This window comes from Monodelphis domestica, chromosome 4 (genome assembly GCF_027887165.1).
Source record: "Monodelphis domestica isolate mMonDom1 chromosome 4, mMonDom1.pri, whole genome shotgun sequence".
Classification (NCBI taxonomy): Eukaryota; Metazoa; Chordata; class Mammalia; order Didelphimorphia; family Didelphidae; genus Monodelphis; species Monodelphis domestica.
The window spans coordinates 164,215,326-164,226,838 of NC_077230.1; positions in this window are offsets into that span (position 1 = coordinate 164,215,326).

Here is an 11,513-nt window from a genome sequence, read left to right on the forward strand (position 1 = left end):
GTTGGTGATGGAATACTATTGTGCTAAAAGCAATAATAAAGTGGAGGAATTCCATGGAGACTGGAACAACCTCCAAGAAGTGATGCAGAGCGAGAGGAGCAGAACCAGGAGAACATTGTACACAGAGACTGATACACTGTGGCACAATCGAAGGTGATGGACTTCTCCATTAGTGACAATGCAATGTCCCTGAACAATCTGCAGGGATCTAAAAAATACTATCCACAAGCAGAGGATAAACTGTGGGAGTTAAAACACCGAAGAAAAGCAACTGCTTGACTACAGGGCTTGAGGGGATATGACTGAGGAGAGACTAAATGAACACTCGAATGCAAATACCAAAACAGGGAAAGGGGTTCGAACCAAGAACACATGTGAAACCCAGTGGAATTGTGTGCCAGCTACGGGAGAAGTGGTGGGAGGGGGGATGGGGGGAGGAAAAGATAATGATCACTGTTTCCAATGAATAATGTTTGGAAATGACCAAATAAAATAATGTTTAAAAAAAAAGGGCATCACTGGTGTTTCTGAGTAGTGGGATTGAACCAGTCAGAACTATAAAATTAATTTGATAGCTCAGTAGAGAGCAGGCTGGATTGCAGAGACTTGAAGCAGGGGGACCAGCAAGTAGGCTATTACAGTAGCCCAGGTGTGAGATAATGAAAGCCTGGTCTGGGTGGTGGCAGCGTCAGAGGAGAGAAGGGAGCCTATGGGAGAGATGTTACTATGTTACTAGACCAGGAGAGGCTTACTTGTAGCCTCATGGTTACATTAAGGTAATTAAGGTCTTCGAAATCTTTTAGAGTCTTTTTTAAAAATTTATTTATTTATTTATTTTTAGTACCCTTACCTTCTGCCTTAGAATCAATATTATGTATTGGTTCTAAGGCAGAAGAGAGGTAAGGGCTAGGCAATGGGGGTTAAGTGACTTGCCCAGGGTCACACAGATGGAACATGTCTGAGGTCAGATTTGAACCTAGGACCTCCCATCTCTAGGCCTGGCTCTCAATCCCTTTGACCACCCAACTGCCCCAATCCTTTTAAGTTACTAAAGAAACTATTGAAACCCCAAGGAGATTTTTGTTCAAGTGGGTTATATCTATAGATACATATATTAAAAATTAAAATTGATTTTTAAAAATATTTTAAATTTTTAAAGTAATTTCAGTCAATCCATTACATCTTAACCTAAATAATACATTATGAAAAATAACAATACTTTCCAAGACAAAAAAGTTTTAATGAGAAGTAATATCATTTTTATATTTTTAAAACATTTTTGTAAATTTCTTTATTGTCTGACTTAATAGAAAAGAAAGATTCTCATAGCTATTTCTGCATCCAATCTGTTGTTTGGGTTGAAGGATATGAAGAAAAATCCTGCCACGTACAGATTTGTAGCCAGAAAAGGGAAGAGTAGCTTGATAGACAAGTAACATCTTAGTATTATTAAGAAAATAATTTCAACCTTGTAGGCATCTCCAGGCACCCAGGGATCACACTTTAAGAGCCTCTGCCCAGGAACATGGTAGCAGAGAGCCTCTCTGTAACAATGAAATCAACAGAAACAGCCTGGGGAGAATGGGAGATAAGGTGTAAGACAGAGACAAGGGATCAGAGAGTGAAAATATGACATCCAGAAAAGATTATCTGATTCCTTTAAAAGAGTGAAGACACAAGTCCTGAGATGACATCCCCATGGGGGACTGGCAACACTTTGGCATTGGAGGGCACGTTTCCCCAATCCCCCACTCCTCCTAGCCACATGCATTCATTCCTGTATCTATGTCCACTCACGTGTCTAACGTAGGTCACTTTCATACATGTCCATGGTTCTCTGAATGTGTGCTTTAATAGTCATAGTGACCTAGAGGAAACTATGCTCCATGTTTTCCTGAGAAATCTTTTCTTTTCACTTAATGTGCTGTTCTATTTGATGAAATACATTTTGAATTGTATGTGTCCTCTGATGGTATAAAAGTAAATGCAGTAGTAGGGGCTCATGAGCTGAATAAAGCTTTGTATGGGCACTGAACTAGGGAATGGCTGAAACCTTCTGGGAGCCCATATGAAGGGTGACTTGGGTACTACACTATACTTTCCCAAATGAGTTAGCTTGCTGTTTTAGTACAATGCACCCAAACTCCTGAAAAGCAGGACTCTCTGCCCAATGAATCTCTTAACAATATATGCTACGCCATTTTCCTACTGGTCTAATAGCCCCTTCCTACTCTACTAAATGGATAAGGGCACTGACGGGCTTTTTGGGTTTTTGTAGGTTTAGGTGAAAGATCATCCTGTCCATTCCTAGGTCAATTCTTTAGGCTCATGGATTGCTGGCCCCTCTTGCTGAGCAGACAGCTGTTGTCCATTCCTCCCATGCCTGTCTGACCACTGGGCAGCCGCTCCATCCTGAATCTCATCAGATTTTTACGTCCTTCTGTACCTTTTCCCACTTGCCCTTGCAGACCCCTCAGTGGCAGATAGCACTGCCTCAGGCTCTTTTCAAGAGCTCCATGCAGGTCCTTGAAGCCTGGACCAGAGGTCAGTAAAGCCAAGGCAGCTAAGCCTCAGAGGAGTGGAGGAGGAGACAGCCTTGAACTTCTATTTCTTAGAATCCTTTGTTATTCTGAAGTTGTTTATTTTCCATAATGAAATCTCCTGGGATGTGATGGGAAGTGGGAATCCTTGTACCGGATGGTAATTGATCATTACCCTGGACCCTGGCTTCACGATGGGTGAACACCCACAGCCAGTAGACCAGAAGGAGGAAGTGGGTGTGACTCCAGGAGTCAGAATTGCTGGGAAGAAATGTTCCTGGTAAATAGAGGCTAAGAGAGTTTGGATCCATGTGTGTGTTAGCCATAAAATAACATAAAAACAGCATTCCTGTAGGACAACATCAAAGCTGCTTGTTACCTTCAGAGAGTCAGGAAAAGGAAATAACCATTTTCCTTGAGTGGTGCAGCCCAGAAAACACCTCTCAGCTTAAAAAACTTTATTTCCATCTTACTCTGTTGTTATTTCACCATTTCCCTTTGTCTGGTGTTAGCCAAATAGGTGGGGAATCCTCTGGGGAACAGGAGGTTGAAGAGGGAAGAGATGAGAGATTAAATCATTAAGATCACTGGTTTGACCCTTGTACCCAATGCAGCAAACCCATTCCTACCTTGCAAATAATCCTTCCCCCTTTGTAGGAAAGGCATCTCTTAGTTTTAAAAAAAATAATCTCCGGGCCCTAGATTGAAATCCCCATATTTGCCCCTTTTTTTTTTAGTTAAAGCAATTCAAGGACCCTCAAAGTATAAATTTTTGTGGGAGGGACAAAACATTAAACCATAATCAGTCAAAAAACAAACAAACATGAGAATTATCCAATTAGCTTTCTACTTCCTATAAAAATAGCAAAGATGTAATGAAGAGTTAATTGTTCATGAATCCAGGAAGGCCTAAGTTCAAATCCCAGCTCTGACATTTACTAGCTATATGACCCTTCCTCTCAGCCTCTGATTCCTCATTTCTAAAATTAAGTTCTCTTTGCTACCTACTTCCCAGGGTGGTTGTGAGCAAAGCCCTTTGTAAACAGAGTTCTATGTGTAAATCTGAGCTGTTGGTCCCTAAAGAAGAGTTTTAAAATATTTTTGTGCACCATGTTTTTTAAATGTGTAAATGAAGAGTATGGCATCACAAAGAAAACTACTGAAATTCAGTTATGAAAATCTTAAGAAAAACAGGTTCACAATCCCCAACTCAGAGGATTCCTACTCATAAAAAAACAAAACAGGACAATGAAATCCAATTAGATTTAATTAATTAATTAAAGGAAAAAGTCAGGAACCTGCTGCAGATGAGCAAGACACTTAGGGGAAAGAGCCCAAGAGTCAGGAAGAAATTATAAAAGAAGGGGGAAAGGGACACAAATACATATCTCAGGTTTCCAATTTTGCCAGCAGGAATTCCTATTCTCCTTTCTTTCTGGCTTTTTGACAGCTGCCTAATACAGACCTCTGTCCACCCTCAGTGCTGGAATAATGGGTCTGACTGACACCAATCTGACCTTCAGGTTGCTAACAATCTAAACCAAGACAGGTAAGGTTTTAAAAAGCTTCTCTCGCTCGTGTGTGTGTGTGTGTGTGTGTGTGTGTGTGTGTGTGTGTGTGTGAGTGTGTGAGTGTGTGTGAGTGTGTGTGAGTGTCTCCCTTAAGAAGAATGAATGCTCTGAGAAAAGAGAAGGAATTGGCAAGATAGCAGCAGCTTTATTCCAGTGCCTTAGGTCCTAATGCAATGCAGATCCTGAGGCAGTACAGCTTCCCAAAGAGTCCCGACAAGCATCCTTACAGGGGCATTTCAGAGCAGCAGCAGAGGGAATAAGAAGAAAAAATGATCTGTCTCAATGTTCTTCCTATCAATGGCTAAAATAAATGTATTCCAGGCTGAGACTGTCTATCAGGCATCGTCTCCCCTAAACAGGAATGCTTCTTGACTTCATAAGTACACACACACACACACACACACACACATTATCTCTCTCTCTCTCCCTCTCCCTCTCTCTCTCCTCTCTCTCTCTCTCTCTCTCTCTCTCTCTCTCTCTCTCTCTCTCTCTCGCTCGCTCTCTTTTCTTCTTTCTCTCTTTTCTTCTCTCTCTTTTCTTCTTCTCTCTCTCACTCTCTCTTTCTCTTTTCTTCTCTTTCTCTTTCTTTTCTTCTTCTCTCTCTTTTCTTCTTTTCTCTCTCTCTCTCTTTTTCTCTCTCTCTCTCTGCCTCTTCTCTTCTCACCATGTTTTATTCCCACAACAATCTCAATTGAGGAATAAACTCATGCCACATCCTGGGTTCCTCTAGCCAAAAGACAGATCTGCCAAGTCCTCCAGTCCATTATCCCCACAGCCCACATTTGGTCATCCTCCAGAGACCTTGTCTCTCAGCCTACTGCCTTACTCTGCTGCACACTGGAGGCAGGAGGCAGCCCATCACTGCTACTGTGCCCAACAAGCTGTGCCCAGTACTGGGAGAGGGACTGTGGGCCATACAGACCAAACAAAATGAAGAGTCCCTGCCCTGGAAGGGTCTTGGTCTTGGAAGGATTTTCTGCCCTTAATTTAGAGAAACGACTGCCAGTTACTGCCCGTAGGCAAGTCTCTCTACAAGCATTGCTTATTTCCCTTCATCTACGAGGAGACAGCCTAGACATCTGACCTAGAATGAATGGTTCTGATATGCAGCTTAGGACCAATGAAGCAAACAAACAGATGGGTAGAAGGATGTGGCTCTTCTGAGAGGGTCAGGACTGAGATGTCTGAGGAAGCAAGCCTTAGTCACAGGAGGAGTTACTAAAACTCAAAATTAAAAACAAAACAAAACATAATCAGGCATAGTAACAAGAAACACTAATAGGTTTTGCCATGAACTGGGTTTCTATAAAAATTGCTTTTTCCAAACTCCCCCCTTGAAAAAAAAAGTCCTTACTTTCTGTCTTAGAATCAATACTTTGTATTGGGTCTAAGGCAGAAGAGCAGTAAGGGCTAGGCAATGGGGGTTAAGTGACTTGCCCAGGGTCACATAGCTAGGAAGTGTCTGAGGCCAGATTTGAACCTAGGACCTACCTCCCATCTGTAGATCAGGCTCTCTATCCACCAAACCACCTAGCTGCCCCCTCAAAATTCCTTTTAAAAAAAGTCTGTTCTATTAACAGCTCTAAGATAGAAAGTCAAAGGCTAAGCAAATAGGGTTAAGTGACTTGCCCAGGGTCATACAGCTAGGAAGTAGCTGAGGCCAGAATCTCCCATCTCTAGTCTTGATTCTCTCTCCCTGGAGCCTCCAGGTCCACTCTCTTTTAACAGATGTTTTCAATAACCACAGCCTTTATTTCCATCATATAGAAACATAAGGGAAAGTTTTCAGCCAAAATAAGGGACCATTTTAAGTCATCAGAATGCACAGTCACATTTAAAAGCGATACAGTTTGTGTAAGCTGTCACTGCCTTGCTCCAGGGCTTGTTTCCTAATTCAATTTTCAGGGGAGTAAGGCTCCCCCACTGAGCAGCAATCCCAAGGACAGGCATCTCAGTACAGTGCCTAGCAGCACAAGATTCCTGATGCTGTCTGTGCCTTCCCCAGCTCCTGCAGAGTGCAGTGTGACCCATGGACCAATGCCCAACCTCAATGTGGGGCTCCTTCCACCCTGGCTCTTCAGCCCTGGATGAGATGGGAGGAGTTGAAACTGTCCCCAGGACGGTTTGCCACAACTCTGAGAACCTGCCTTACACACCTTTGTCCTTCAGTCATTTTCAATCGTGTGACTCTTCATGACCCCATTTGGGATTTTCTTGGCAAAAGTACTGGAATTGTTTGCCATTTCCTTCTCCAGCTCATTTTACAGATGAGGAACAGAGACAAACAGGGTTAAGTGGCTTGCTCAGGGTCACACACTTAGTGCGTGTCTGAGGCCAGATTCAAACTCAGAAAGATGAGTTTTCCTGACTCCAGGCCTGGCACTGTATCCACTGTGCCACCTAGCTGGCCTTCTGTTCCAGAAATCATACAAGTCAACATCATCCAAGAGACCCAAGAAAAATAAGTTTAAAACCCCACGATTTAGACAGGAGACCTGACTCGACACCCAGCACTTACAAACTATGTGACCATCTACAAAGTCACTTAACTTTGCTGAGCCTTTGTCCTGAGCCTCAGTTTCCTCATCTGTAAAATGAAGGGGTTACCCTAGATGGCCTCTGAAATTTCTCCTAGCTCTAGATTTTATTTACTAGTGGTGTAACACAGGCAAGTTGTATAACTCTCTGGGCCCAAGTTTCCTCCTCTGTAAAATGGAAATAACATTTTATTAGCTAGGTATAACAAGATATAACAAGGAAATCACTATGTAACCCTTAAAATGCAAAACAAATATTAGCATTTATCTTCCCTCAAATCCCAAGCTTTGGTCTCCCTATGGGAAGGAGGCAGCCAGGTACGGAACCACAGGAGTGTCTGTTTCTTTCCTTCTCCCCCCCTTCCACACAAAGGCAAAGTTCATGCAGTAAAAAAATGCTTGATAACTAAAAAACAAAATAAATAAAGCTCTTGCCTATGACCCAGTCTTTTGCCGGAATCCTTGACAGGGGGAGGGGATCCAAGTATGGCCCTAAATGGACCCAAATTGAAAAGAATCCCAATAAGAGCAAAGGAACCCTCCCATTCTATTCCAGTCCCCAGTTTTTAACAATAGCTCACTTTCTGGGTTGTTCAGTCTTTTCAGTTGGGTCTGACTCTTGGTGACCTCATTTGGAGTTCTCTTGGCATAGATTCTAGAGTGGTTTGCCAACTCCTTCTCCAGGACACTTTCTGTAGCATTTTACAATGTACAAATCATTTAATTCCCACCCAGGGAAGCAGATGGTATGAGTATCCATCAGAGTAAAGTGATCTTCCCAAGGTGACCACAGACTCAAGTTTCCTCCTTCCCGTCTTTCCAGTGTATCCCTGCCTCTAGAACACTCATCATCTCCTGGACTTCTCTCTGGATCTGTCCAAAAGTTCTTAGCCATGATGAATGATAAACAGCTGTAGCCAAGTTAAGGCTAGAAGAACCCCTGGGCTAAGCCATTAAAAGCCTTTATGATCTTCATGATCAACCACCATGTTTCTCACACTGAAAGGCAGTTTAGTACAGTGCAAAAGAGCACTGGATTGACCATTAGGAGATCTGAATTCAAATCCTACTTTTGTTACTAATTACATGACTTTGGGCAAGTCATTTGAAAGGACCAGTTATGTTTCCATGAACCACCATTTGAGTGGAGCCACTCAGCCAGCAATCCATTGGCCATTCTGGAATCTTAACTGGTTCAAAGCTGATTACAGTTCTAGAGATAGGCAGATTCCTTAGCTAAAGACTGTCAGAAGAGAGGCAGCATAGTCAGACAACTTTGGTTAGAATCTCTACTCACCTGTTTGATTATCTTTGTGACTCTGGGCAAGTACTTAATCTCTCTGATCCTCAGTTTCCTCATTGTAAAATGAAGGGGTTGAATTCAATGTCCTCAAAGACTCTCTACAGCTTGAAATCGATGACCTTCTGATCCTTTGACCTCTCTGGATCAGTGTTTTTTCATCTATAAAATAAGCAGACTGGACTGGACTAGATGCTCTTGAAGGTTTCTTCCAGCCCCAAATCTATGATCCCACCATACTGTGACTATAATCCCACAGAGCAAGCTTTTTGATGGTGATCCTGGTGATGGTCTTGGCAAATAGCAGAATGAGCCTAGAAGAAAAATGCCAGCCTCTCTTTTACTTGTCACTGAATTTGTCCCATTATTGTGAGTGCTTTGGTGATTTAGCAGAATTAATCAATCAACAATCATTTGTTAAATACCTCCTGGGTACCAGGCAGTGGGGACTCAAATACATAGAATGAAGCAGTCCCCACTAGCAAGAGCTTCCACTGTAAGGAAAGGAGACATGTGCATTAGAAGAATAAAATGAATAGAAAAAGAACAGAAACAAATTCAAACTAATTATTACAGGAAACTTTGGTGTTATTGTAAGGTACTAGCAGTCGGGGAATGAGGGAAAACTTTGAATAAAGGGTAGTATTTAAGCTACAACTTGAAGGGTTAGGATTTGAAATAGAGACGAGGAGGAAGTGCATTCCAGGCATGGAGAACAACAAATACAAAAGTCTGGAGACCAGTAATGGTGCTATATGCAAAGAGAAGACAAGAGGAGAACAGAGAGAAGTCTAGTTTGACTGTATCCAAGAAGCAACAAGGGACAATGCCTGGACATCTGAGTCTCAGATTAAAGTTTCTAGTTTAGAGGGAGGTCAAAAAGGGGGCAGGGGGAAAGGAGCCTTCCCACCATCTTTGGAAAGGACACATGTTCTGGGTTGCTCAGTGCAAGCTAGACAAGAATTAACCTCACAAACCATTAACTACTGAGCACTCTCTAAGGTAGAGTAAAGAAAAAAAGCACCAAATGGGAGATAAATCAAGACAACTCCTCTGCCAGTGACTTGGGAAAGAAGATGAGGTGAGATTTATGGAGGACCCTTGGTCTCCTGACAGCAGTATAATTACGGATCCCAGAGACATTAATCAGCAATTCGCTGATGACTTTGGGAATCTGTACATCGCTAAACTCTCTCCATTCGAAAATGACATAAAGTTAGGAACAAGTACTTGAATGCCGCAGTTGGCTTCAGAGAAAAGAAGAGGAAATCTCCCTAAACAAAACAAATGTGCACATTTTAATTAATCTCCAGGTCCAGAGCATTTTTCACAATTTTAACAATTTGATGAACTTGAGTTTTATTTTATTGAAAATTGTAGCCTTCTGTAGGAGTGCCCTATAGTCACCGGGTAACCTAGAGTTGTAGCGCCCACAGTCTCCTCAATGAACTGAAAGTACTCACTTGGATCCTGTGTAAAAGATCCTTTCACTTAAGATTTGGTATGACACCAAGAAAGAAGGGGTGGCATCAGGTCTTCACTGGAAGGTCAGACCACCTCTAAATGGGAGGAGAGCATCACTGATTTAATTAATGTACTTGTAGAGTGAAAGCCCTTACTCCCCAGCTAGGAGAGTGGTGAAAGTTGATGAGTAGAGAAAAGGGTTGACCTGTCCTACCCTCTGCAAAATGTGTTTGTTTGGGGGGGCAGAGGGGTAAATGGGGAGAGTCACCCAATAAATGTGAGTTAAGAGTCATCTGCCTATTAATACCTTCCCCACTTGTCTTCAACCCAGCCTTAGAGCTGAGGAAGATAGGAGGCTCAGTAGATAGAGTGCTGGACCTAGTCAGGAAGATCTGAGTTCAAATTGGACCTTAGACCCTTACTAGCTGTATGACCCCGGGCTAGTCACTTCACCTCTCTTAGCCTCTATTTCTTCAGCTGTAAAATGGGGGCTAATAAACACATGAAAAAGTGCTCTGCATCTCTTATAATCAGAGAGATGCAAATCAAAGCAACTCTGAGGTATCACCTCACACCTAGCAGATTGTTCAACATGACAGCAAAGGAAAGTAATGAATGCAGGAGGGGATGTGGCAAAGTAGGGGCATTAATGTATTGCTGGTGGAGTTGTGAACTGATCCAACCATTCTGGAGGGCAATTTGGAACTATGCCCAAAGGGCGATAAAAGACTGTCTGCCCTTTGATCCAGCCATAGCACTTCTGGGATTGTTCTCCAAAGAGAAAATAAGGAAAAAGACTTGTAAAAGAATATTCATAGCTGCACTCTTTGTGGTGGCCAAAAATTGGAAAATGAGGGGATGCCCTTCAATTGGGGAATAGCTAAACAAATTGTGGTACATGTTGGTGATGGAATACTATTACACTCAAAGGAATAATAAAGTGGAGGAATTCCATGGAGACTGGAACAACCTCCAGGAAGTGATACAGAGCGAAAGGAGCAGAACCAGGAAAACATTGTACACAGAGACTGATACACTGTGGTACAATCGAAGGTGATGGACTTCTCCATTAGGGACAATGCAATGTCCCTGAACAATCTGCAGGGATCTAAAAAACACTATCCACAAGCAGAGGATAAACTGTGAGAGTAAAAACACTGAAGAAAAGCAACTGCTTGACTACAGGGGTGGAGGGGACATGACTGAGGAGAGACTCTAAATGAACATTCTAGAGCAAATACCAACAACACGGAAATGGGTTGGAGTCAAGAACACATGTGATACCCAGTGGAATCATGCGCCAGCTATGAGAGAGGTGGTGGGAGAGGAGGGGGAGGAAAAGAAAATGATTTTTGTTTCCAATGAATAATGTTTGGAAATGACCAAATAAAATAATGTTTTAAAAAAAAATGGGGGCTAACAATAGTACTCTATCTTCCAGGCTTGTTGTAAAGATCAAATGAGATAATTATTGTAAAGAGCTTAGCACATGGGTAGAACCTGCATAAATGTTCATTCTCTTCCCTTCAAATTTTTTTAACCCTTGCCTTTTGTCTTAGAATTGATACTTAAGTATTGGTTCCAAGGTAGAAGAGCAGTAAAGACTAGGCCATGGGGGTTAAGTGACTCGCCCCAGATCCTACTGCTTAGAGTATTTTAGGCCAAATTTGAACCCAGGACATCTCAGCTCCAGTTTGGCTCTTTATTGGCTGGGGTACCTAGATGCCTCTCCCATTGTCCCTACTAATTAGAGCAGAAGTGTGCTGGAGCCAGCTCTAAATGGATTGAGTAACCCAATTAGTAAATTGTCAGTATGAGCAATGTATGACACCTCAAAAATTGCCAATTGCTACAAATCAGGTATTTTGTTTTGTTGATCATCTAGACTTAAGAAGATGTTAATAACTCAGATTAAACCTAACAGTGGATACGCATGCATTGCACACCCTCTATGGTTGTTGAAGCCTTCTAAGTCCAGGGGGAATTGCTCTATAAACATGGCTTGAGCTCAGTAAGAGAAAGCCCTAGGAGCAGTCAGCACTGTCCTGGGGGACTGGAGGCTCCTCGGGATAATAAGCCATTAAGCTGTGAATTCTCCAAG